The 10,690-nt window shown below is 53.2% G+C and overlaps 2 long non-coding RNA genes across 2 annotated transcripts; both read right to left on the reverse strand.

Moving 5' to 3' along the window:
- Positions 1-1,171: 1,171 nt before the first annotated feature.
- On the reverse strand, positions 1,172-4,069 carry LOC137444868 (uncharacterized). The gene is made up of 4 exons (XR_010988293.1): positions 3,949-4,069; positions 3,697-3,758; positions 1,404-1,529; positions 1,172-1,213 (listed from the first exon to the last, which is right to left on the reverse strand). It is a non-coding gene; the product is annotated as an uncharacterized lncRNA (long non-coding RNA).
- Positions 4,070-6,309: 2,240 nt separating this feature from the next.
- LOC137444861 (uncharacterized) lies at positions 6,310-9,234 on the reverse strand. Its single transcript, XR_010988289.1, has 4 exons — positions 9,114-9,234; positions 8,862-8,923; positions 6,542-6,667; positions 6,310-6,351 (listed from the first exon to the last, which is right to left on the reverse strand). It is a non-coding gene; the product is annotated as an uncharacterized lncRNA (long non-coding RNA).
- Between the last annotated feature and the right edge of the window lie 1,456 nt (positions 9,235-10,690).

Below are 10,690 nucleotides of genomic sequence, written 5' to 3' on the forward strand. Positions count from 1 at the left end.
CAATGCAGCAAAAGGGAAAGAATCACAAGAAGGGAGCCACGCAAGACTCTGCCATGCAGAATAAGAAGGGTACGACGCAAAGGAAAACCCATTAAGAGGACAACAAGGAAAATGCAAGAGAAGGAAAGGACAACAGTGGTCTCCCCAAAGCCACCAGCTTCACCTCTCATCCAGCATGTCTTCCCTAAGCAACCACGCCCTCCCCGACAGCACCACCTTCTCCCTCAAAGAAGCAAAAGGGAAACAATCACAAGAAGGGAGCCACGCAAGACTCTGCCATGCAGAATAAGAAGGGTACGACGCAGAGGAAAACCCATTAAGAGGACAACAACGATAATGCAAGAGAAGGAAAAGGGCAACCGTGGTCTCCCCAAAGCCACCAGCTTGAAGCCTCATCCAGCATGTCTTCCCTAAGCCACCACGCCCTCCCCAACCTCACCACCTTCTGCCTCAATGCAGCGAAAGGGAAAGCATCACAAGAAGGGCGCCACCCAAGGCAGCGCCACGCAGAATAGGAAGGCCACGACGCAGAAGAGGAAGAAGAGGACGACGCAGAAGCAGGGAATCCTTAAAATCATTCGGGTTGGAAAAGACCTTGAAGGTCATTGACTCCAACTGTAACCCAACCAACTCTAAAATAGATCCTGAAGCGCCACATCTACACGCTTCTGGAACACCTCCAGGGATGCTGACTCCACCGCCTCCCTGGGCAGCCTCTTCCCATGACTTCTGCTTCATCTCCCTCTTCCTCTTCTCTGCCGTTCCCATGTTTTCACCATCCCCACCCAAGCCCACCATGTGCGCTCTCCAACAGGACCAAGGAAAACAAGGGCACCAGGCAGCACACCAGATGGGAAAGGGGACAACACACAACAAGAGCAAGAGGATGATGACAAACGACAAGTAGAAAAGAAAGGCGATGTCGTCAGCTGTGCCCGTGACGACCACGATGATCATGATGACTGCTGCTGCTGCTGCTATTGCTGCTGCTGCTGCTGCTATTGCTGCTGCTGCTATTGCTGCTGCTGCTGCTACTGCTGCTACTGCTACTGCTGCTACTGCTACTGCTGCTACGTAGGGCGGAGAGTGTAGAACAAGATGAAGAAGAGAAAGAGAGGAGGAGGAAGAGGAAGAGAGGAAGAGGAACCTACCTTGCGCAGCAGAAGCTGCTGTCCAACGTGGTCAGCCACCGTGTCCCACACAGCCATTGGCTCTGCAAAGCGAAGGAGAACCAGGGCACTGCCTGTGTGCACCAACTCGCAAGCCTCCACATCATGCCCCTTGTCACCACCATCCCCAGCCCCACACACGGAGACTACCCTCCCCCAGATGACCTCACGGTCTCACCCACCACCTCGCTCTGCAAGAGCTCTTGCTCCCCTCAATGTCCCAATCCCTTCTACCTTCAGTCACGAGCCATCATGAAGAGGGCCAGATGAAACACGGGCAACTGGACCAACGCTCTTGTCTCCAAAACGGATCCCTCCGGGAATGGTCTCAAAGGAGCCGAGGCTGGGAATCTGGATGCCCTAGAAAAGAAGGAGAAGAAGAGGAGGAAGAGGGGGAAGAAGAAGAAGTGCATCCACTTCTTCTTCTTCCCCCTCTTCCTCCTAAAGGACGTCCACTTCCTCGTCTTCCTCCTCTTCCTCCTCACGACCAACCCGGAGGAGAACGCACAAGAGGGCAAAAATGAGCACGCAACACAAGAAGGAAACAAAGGGGCAGAAGAAGAGGACAACCCATTAAGAGGACAACCACGACAATGCAAGAGAAGGAAAATAGAGACCGTGCTCTCCCCAAAGCCACCAGCTTGACCTCTCATCCAGCATGTCTTCCCTAACCCACCATGCCTTCCCAGGCCCCATCAACTTCTGCCTCAAAGAAGCAAAAGGGAAACAATCACAAGAAGGGAGCCACGCAAGACTCTGCCATGCAGAACAAGAAGGGTACGACGCAGAGGAAAACCCATTAAGAGGACAACAAGGACAATGCAAGAGAAGGAAAGGACAACCGTGGTCTCCCCAAAGCCACCACCTTGACCTCTCATGCAGCATGTCTTCCCTAAGGGACCATGCCCTCCCCGACACCACTACCTTCTCCCTCAAAGAAGCAAATGGGAAACAGTCACAAGAAGGGAGCCACGCAAGACTCTGCCATGCAGAATAAGAAGGGTACGACGCAGAGAAAACCCATTAAGAGGACAACAAGGACAACGCAAGAGAAGGAAAAGGACAATCGTGCTCTCCCCAAAGCCACCAGCTTGACCTCTCATCCAGCATGTCTTCCTCAAGGCACCACACCCTCCCTGACACCACCACCTTCTCCCTCAAAGAAGCAAAAGGGAAACAATCACAAAAGGCAGCCACGCAAGACAGTGCCATGCAGAATAAGAAGGGTACGACGCAGAAGAAGAAGAGGACAACAAGGACAATGCAAGAGAAGGAAAAGGGCAACCGTGGTCTCCCCAAAGCCACCAGCTTGACGTCTCCTCCAGCATGTCTTCCCTAAGCCACCACGCCCTCCCCAACCCGACCACCTTCTGCCTCAATGCAGCAAAAGGGAAAGAATCACAAGAAGGGAGCCACGCAAGACTCTGCCATGCAGAATAAGAAGGGTACGACGCAAAGGAAAACCCATTAAGAGGACAACAAGGAAAATGCAAGAGAAGGAAAGGACAACAGTGGTCTCCCCAAAGCCACCAGCTTCACCTCTCATCCAGCATGTCTTCCCTAAGCAACCACGCCCTCCCCGACAGCACCACCTTCTCCCTCAAAGAAGCAAAAGGGAAACAATCACAAGAAGGGAGCCACGCAAGACTCTGCCATGCAGAATAAGAAGGGTACGACGCAGAGGAAAACCCATTAAGAGGACAACAACGATAATGCAAGAGAAGGAAAAGGGCAACCGTGGTCTCCCCAAAGCCACCAGCTTGAAGCCTCATCCAGCATGTCTTCCCTAAGCCACCACGCCCTCCCCAACCTCACCACCTTCTGCCTCAATGCAGCGAAAGGGAAAGCATCACAAGAAGGGCGCCACCCAAGGCAGCGCCACGCAGAATAGGAAGGCCACGACGCAGAAGAGGAAGAAGAGGACGACGCAGAAGCAGGGAATCCTTAAAATCATTCGGGTTGGAAAAGACCTTGAAGGTCATTGACTCCAACTGTAACCCAACCAACTCTAAAATAGATCCTGAAGCGCCACATCTACACGCTTCTGGAACACCTCCAGGGATGCTGACTCCACCGCCTCCCTGGGCAGCCTCTTCCCATGACTTCTGCTTCATCTCCCTCTTCCTCTTCTCTGCCGTTCCCATGTTTTCACCATCCCCACCCAAGCCCACCATGTGCGCTCTCCAACAGGACCAAGGAAAACAAGGGCACCAGGCAGCACACCTGATGGGAAAGGGGACAACACACAACAAGAGCAAGAGGATGATGACAAACGACAAGTAGAAAAGAAAGGCGATGTCGTCAGCTGTGCCCGTGACGACCACGATGATCATGATGACTGCTGCTGCTGCTGCTATTGCTGCTGCTGCTGCTGCTATTGCTGCTGCTGCTATTGCTGCTGCTGCTGCTACTGCTGCTACTGCTACTGCTGCTACTGCTACTGCTGCTACGTAGGGCGGAGAGTGTAGAACAAGATGAAGAAGAGAAAGAGAGGAGGAGGAAGAGGAAGAGAGGAAGAGGAACCTACCTTGCGCAGCAGAAGCTGTTGTCCAACGTGGTCAGCCACCGTGTCCCACACAGCCATTGGCTCTGCAAAGCGAAGGAGAACCAGGGCACTGCCTGTGTGCACCAACTCGCAAGCCTCCACATCATGCCCCTTGTCACCACCATCCCCAGCCCCACACACGGAGACTACCCTCCCCCAGATGACCTCACGGTCTCACCCACCACCTCGCTCTGCAAGAGCTCTTGCTCCCCTCAATGTCCCAATCCCTTCTACCTTCAGTCACGAGCCATCATGAAGAGGGCCAGATGAAACACGGGCAACTGGACCAACGCTCTTGTCTCCAAAACGGATCCCTCCGGGAATGGTCTCAAAGGAGCCGAGGCTGGGAATCTGGATGCCCTAGAAAAGAAGGAGAAGAAGAGGAGGAAGAGGGGGAAGAAGAAGAAGTGCATCCACTTCTTCTTCTTCCCCCTCTTCCTCCTAAAGGACGTCCACTTCCTCGTCTTCCTCCTCTTCCTCCTCACGACCAACCCGGAGGAGAACGCACAAGAGGGCAAAAATGAGCACGCAACACAAGAAGGAAACAAAGGGGCAGAAGAAGAGGACAACCCATTAAGAGGACAACCACGACAATGCAAGAGAAGGAAAATAGAGACCGTGCTCTCCCCAAAGCCACCAGCTTGACCTCTCATCCAGCATGTCTTCCCTAACCCACCATGCCTTCCCAGGCCCCATCAACTTCTGCCTCAAAGAAGCAAAAGGGAAACAATCACAAGAAGGGAGCCACGCAAGACTCTGCCATGCAGAACAAGAAGGGTACGACGCAGAGGAAAACCCATTAAGAGGACAACAAGGACAATGCAAGAGAAGGAAAGGACAACCGTGGTCTCCCCAAAGCCACCACCTTGACCTCTCATGCAGCATGTCTTCCCTAAGGGACCATGCCCTCCCCGACACCACTACCTTCTCCCTCAAAGAAGCAAATGGGAAACAGTCACAAGAAGGGAGCCACGCAAGACTCTGCCATGCAGAATAAGAAGGGTACGACGCAGAGAAAACCCATTAAGAGGACAACAAGGACAACGCAAGAGAAGGAAAAGGACAATCGTGCTCTCCCCAAAGCCACCAGCTTGACCTCTCATCCAGCATGTCTTCCTCAAGGCACCACACCCTCCCTGACACCACCACCTTCTCCCTCAAAGAAGCAAAAGGGAAACAATCACAAAAGGCAGCCACGCAAGACAGTGCCATGCAGAATAAGAAGGGTACGACGCAGAAGAAGAAGAGGACAACAAGGACAATGCAAGAGAAGGAAAAGGGCAACCGTGGTCTCCCCAAAGCCACCAGCTTGACGTCTCCTCCAGCATGTCTTCCCTAAGCCACCACGCCCTCCCCAACCCGACCACCTTCTGCCTCAATGCAGCAAAAGGGAAAGAATCACAAGAAGGGAGCCACGCAAGACTCTGCCATGCAGAATAAGAAGGGTACGACGCAAAGGAAAACCCATTAAGAGGACAACAAGGAAAATGCAAGAGAAGGAAAGGACAACAGTGGTCTCCCCAAAGCCACCAGCTTCACCTCTCATCCAGCATGTCTTCCCTAAGCAACCACGCCCTCCCCGACAGCACCACCTTCTCCCTCAAAGAAGCAAAAGGGAAACAATCACAAGAAGGGAGCCACGCAAGACTCTGCCATGCAGAATAAGAAGGGTACGACGCAGAGGAAAACCCATTAAGAGGACAACAACGATAATGCAAGAGAAGGAAAAGGGCAACCGTGGTCTCCCCAAAGCCACCAGCTTGAAGCCTCATCCAGCATGTCTTCCCTAAGCCACCACGCCCTCCCCAACCTCACCACCTTCTGCCTCAATGCAGCGAAAGGGAAAGCATCACAAGAAGGGCGCCACCCAAGGCAGCGCCACGCAGAATAGGAAGGCCACGACGCAGAAGAGGAAGAAGAGGACGACGCAGAAGCAGGGAATCCTTAAAATCATTCGGGTTGGGAAAGACCTTGAAGGTCATTGACTCCAACTGTAACCCAACCAACTCTAAAATAGATCCTGAAGCGCCACATCTACACGCTTCTGGAACACCTCCAGGGATGCTGACTCCACCGCCTCCCTGGGCAGCCTCTTCCCATGACTTCTGCTTCATCTCCCTCTTCCTCTTCTCTGCCGTTCCCATGTTTTCACCATCCCCACCCAAGCCCACCATGTGCGCTCTCCAACAGGACCAAGGAAAACAAGGGCACCAGGCAGCACACCTGATGGGAAAGGGGACAACACACAACAAGAGCAAGAGGATGATGACAAACGACAAGTAGAAAAGAAAGGCGATGTCGTCAGCTGTGCCCGTGACGACCACGATGATCATGATGACTGCTGCTGCTGCTGCTATTGCTGCTGCTGCTGCTGCTATTGCTGCTGCTGCTATTGCTGCTGCTGCTGCTACTGCTGCTGCTGCTACTCCTGCTGCTACTGCTGCTGCTGCTACTGCTGCTGCTGCTGCTGCTACTGCTGCTACTGCTACTGCTGCTACGTAGGGCGGAGAGTGTAGAACAAGATGAAGAAGAGAAAGAGAGGAGGAGGAAGAGGAAGAGAGGAAGAGGAACCTACCTTGCGCAGCAGAAGCTGCTGTCCAACGTGGTCAGCCACCGTGTCCCACACAGCCATTGGCTCTGCAAAGCGAAGGAGAACCAGGGCACTGCCTGTGTGCACCAACTCGCAAGCCTCCACATCATGCCCCTTGTCACCACCATCCCCAGCCCCACACACGGAGACTACCCTCCCCCAGATGACCTCACGGTCTCACCCACCACCTCGCTCTGCAAGAGCTCTTGCTCCCCTCAATGTCCCAATCCCTTCTACCTTCAGTCACGAGCCATCATGAAGAGGGCCAGATGAAACACGGGCAACTGGACCAACGCTCTTGTCTCCAAAACGGATCCCTCCGGGAATGGTCTCAAAGGAGCCGAGGCTGGGAATCTGGATGCCCTAGAAAAGAAGGAGAAGAAGAGGAGGAAGAGGGGGAAGAAGAAGAAGTGCATCCACTTCTTCTTCTTCCCCCTCTTCCTCCTAAAGGACGTCCACTTCCTCGTCTTCCTCCTCTTCCTCCTCACGACCAACCCGGAGGAGAACGCACAAGAGGGCAAAAATGAGCACGCAACACAAGAAGGAAACAAAGGGGCAGAAGAAGAGGACAACCCATTAAGAGGACAACCACGACAATGCAAGAGAAGGAAAATAGAGACCGTGCTCTCCCCAAAGCCACCAGCTTGACCTCTCATCCAGCATGTCTTCCCTAACCCACCATGCCTTCCCAGGCCCCATCAACTTCTGCCTCAAAGAAGCAAAAGGGAAACAATCACAAGAAGGGAGCCACGCAAGACTCTGCCATGCAGAACAAGAAGGGTACAACGCAGAGGAAAACCCATTAAGAGGACAACAAGGACAATGCAAGAGAAGGAAAGGACAACCGTGGTCTCCCCAAAGCCACCACCTTGACCTCTCATGCTGCATGTCTTCCCTAAGCGACCATGCCCTCCCCAACACCACTACCTTCTCCCTCAAAGAAGCAAAAGGGAAACAGTCACAAGAAGGGAGCCACGCAAGACTCTGCCATGCAGAATAAGAAGGGTACGACGCAGAGAAAACCCATTAAGAGGACAAGGACAACGCAAGAGAAGGAAAAGGACAACCGTGCTCTCCCCAAAGCCACCAGCTTGACCTCTCATCCAGCATGTCTTCCTCAAGGCACCACACCCTCCCTGACACCACCACCTTCTCCCTCAAAGAAGCAAAAGGGAAACAATCACAAAAGGCAGCCACGCAAGACAGTGCCATGCAGAATAAGAAGGGTACGACGCAGAAGAAGAAGAAGAAGAGGACAACCACGACAATGCAAGAGAAGGAAAATAGAGACCGTGCTCTCCCCAAAGCCACCAGCTTGACGTCTCATCCAGCATGTCTTCCCTAAGCCACCACGCCCTCCCCAACCCGACCACCTTCTGCCTCAATGCAGCAAAAGGGAAAGAATCACAAGAAGGGAGCCACGCAAGACTCTGCCATGCAGAATAAGAAGGGTACGACGCAAAGGAAAACCCATTAAGAGGACAACAAGGAAAATGCAAGAGAAGGAAAGGACAACAGTGGTCTCCCCAAAGCCACCAGCTTCACCTCTCATCCAGCATGTCTTCCCTAAGCAACCACGCCCTCCCCGACAGCACCACCTTCTCCCTCAAAGAAGCAAAAGGGAAACAATCACAAGAAGGGAGCCACGCAAGACTCTGCCATGCAGAATAAGAAGGGTACGACGCAGAGGAAAACCCATTAAGAGGACAACAACGATAATGCAAGAGAAGGAAAAGGGCAACCGTGGTCTCCCCAAAGCCACCAGCTTGAAGCCTCATCCAGCATGTCTTCCCTAAGCCACCACGCCCTCCCCAACCTCACCACCTTCTGCCTCAATGCAGCGAAAGGGAAAGCATCACAAGAAGGGCGCCACCCAAGGCAGCGCCACGCAGAATAGGAAGGCCACGACGCAGAAGAGGAAGAAGAGGACGACGCAGAAGCAGGGAATCCTTAAAATCATTCGGGTTGGGAAAGACCTTGAAGGTCATTGACTCCAACTGTAACCCAACCAACTCTAAAATAGATCCTGAAGCGCCACATCTACACGCTTCTGGAACACCTCCAGGGATGCTGACTCCACCGCCTCCCTGGGCAGCCTCTTCCCATGACTTCTGCTTCATCTCCCTCTTCCTCTTCTCTGCCGTTCCCATGTTTTCACCATCCCCACCCAAGCCCACCATGTGCGCTCTCCAACAGGACCAAGGAAAACAAGGGCACCAGGCAGCACACCTGATGGGAAAGGGGACAACACACAACAAGAGCAAGAGGATGATGACAAACGACAAGTAGAAAAGAAAGGCGATGTCGTCAGCTGTGCCCGTGACGACCACGATGATCATGATGACTGCTGCTGCTGCTGCTATTGCTGCTGCTGCTGCTGCTATTGCTGCTGCTGCTATTGCTGCTGCTGCTGCTACTGCTGCTACTGCTACTGCTGCTACTGCTGCTACTGCTACTGCTGCTACTGCTACTGCTGCTACGTAGGGCGGAGAGTGTAGAACAAGATGAAGAAGAGAAAGAGAGGAGGAGGAAGAGGAAGAGAGGAAGAGGAACCTACCTTGCGCAGCAGAAGCTGTTGTCCAACGTGGTCAGCCACCGTGTCCCACACAGCCATTGGCTCTGCAAAGCGAAGGAGAACCAGGGCACTGCCTGTGTGCACCAACTCGCAAGCCTCCACATCATGCCCCTTGTCACCACCATCCCCAGCCCCACACACGGAGACTACCCTCCCCCAGATGACCTCACGGTCTCACCCACCACCTCGCTCTGCAAGAGCTCTTGCTCCCCTCAATGTCCCAATCCCTTCTACCTTCAGTCACGAGCCATCATGAAGAGGGCCAGATGAAACACGGGCAACTGGACCAACGCTCTTGTCTCCAAAACGGATCCCTCCGGGAATGGTCTCAAAGGAGCCGAGGCTGGGAATCTGGATGCCCTAGAAAAGAAGGAGAAGAAGAGGAGGAAGAGGGGGAAGAAGAAGAAGTGCATCCACTTCTTCTTCTTCCCCCTCTTCCTCCTAAAGGACGTCCACTTCCTCGTCTTCCTCCTCTTCCTCCTCACGACCAACCCGGAGGAGAACGCACAAGAGGGCAAAAATGAGCACGCAACACAAGAAGGAAACAAAGGGGCAGAAGAAGAGGACAACCCATTAAGAGGACAACCACGACAATGCAAGAGAAGGAAAATAGAGACCGTGCTCTCCCCAAAGCCACCAGCTTGACCTCTCATCCAGCATGTCTTCCCTAACCCACCATGCCTTCCCAGGCCCCATCAACTTCTGCCTCAAAGAAGCAAAAGGGAAACAATCACAAGAAGGGAGCCACGCAAGACTCTGCCATGCAGAACAAGAAGGGTACGACGCAGAGGAAAACCCATTAAGAGGACAACAAGGACAATGCAAGAGAAGGAAAGGACAACCGTGGTCTCCCCAAAGCCACCACCTTGACCTCTCATGCAGCATTTCTTCCCTAAGGGACCATGCCCTCCCCGACACCACTACCTTCTCCCTCAAAGAAGCAAAAGGGAAACAGTCACAAGAAGGGAGCCACGCAAGACTCTGCCATGCAGAATAAGAAGGGTACGACGCAGAGAAAAACCATTAAGAGAACAACAAGGACAACGCAAGAGAAGGAAAAGGACAATCGTGCTCTCCCCAAAGCCACCAGCTTGACCTCTCATCCAGCATGTCTTCCTCAAGGCACCACACCCTCCCTGACACCACCACCTTCTCCCTCAAAGAAGCAAAAGGGAAACAATCACAAAAGGCAGCCACGCAAGACAGTGCCATGCAGAATAAGAAGGGTACGACGCAGAAGAAGAAGAAGAAGAGGACAACAAGGACAATGCAAGAGAAGGAAAAGGGCAACCGTGGTCTCCCCAAAGCCACCAGCTTGACGTCTCATCCAGCATGTCTTCCCTAAGCCACCACGCCCTCCCCAACCCGACCACCTTCTGCCTCAATGCAGCAAAAGGGAAAGAATCACAAGAAGGGAGCCACGCAAGACTCTGCCATGCAGAATAAGAAGGGTACGACGCAAAGGAAAACCCATTAAGAGGACAACAAGGAAAATGCAAGAGAAGGAAAGGACAACAGTGGTCTCCCCAAAGCCACCAGCTTCACCTCTCATCCAGCATGTCTTCCCTAAGCAACCACGCCCTCCCCGACAGCACCACCTTCTCCCTCAAAGAAGCAAAAGGGAAACAATCACAAGAAGGGAGCCACGCAAGACTCTGCCATGCAGAATAAGAAGGGTACGACGCAGAGGAAAACCCATTAAGAGGACAACAACGATAATGCAAGAGAAGGAAAAGGGCAACCGTGGTCTCCCCAAAGCCACCAGCTTGAAGCCTCATCCAGCATGTCTTCCCTAAGCCACCACGCCCTCC

The sequence above is a fragment of the Melanerpes formicivorus genome, unplaced genomic scaffold, assembly GCF_026170545.1.
Source record: "Melanerpes formicivorus ecotype bairdi unplaced genomic scaffold, bMelFor1.0.p_v2 SCAF_1, whole genome shotgun sequence".
In the NCBI taxonomy this organism is placed as follows: domain Eukaryota; kingdom Metazoa; phylum Chordata; class Aves; order Piciformes; family Picidae; genus Melanerpes; species Melanerpes formicivorus.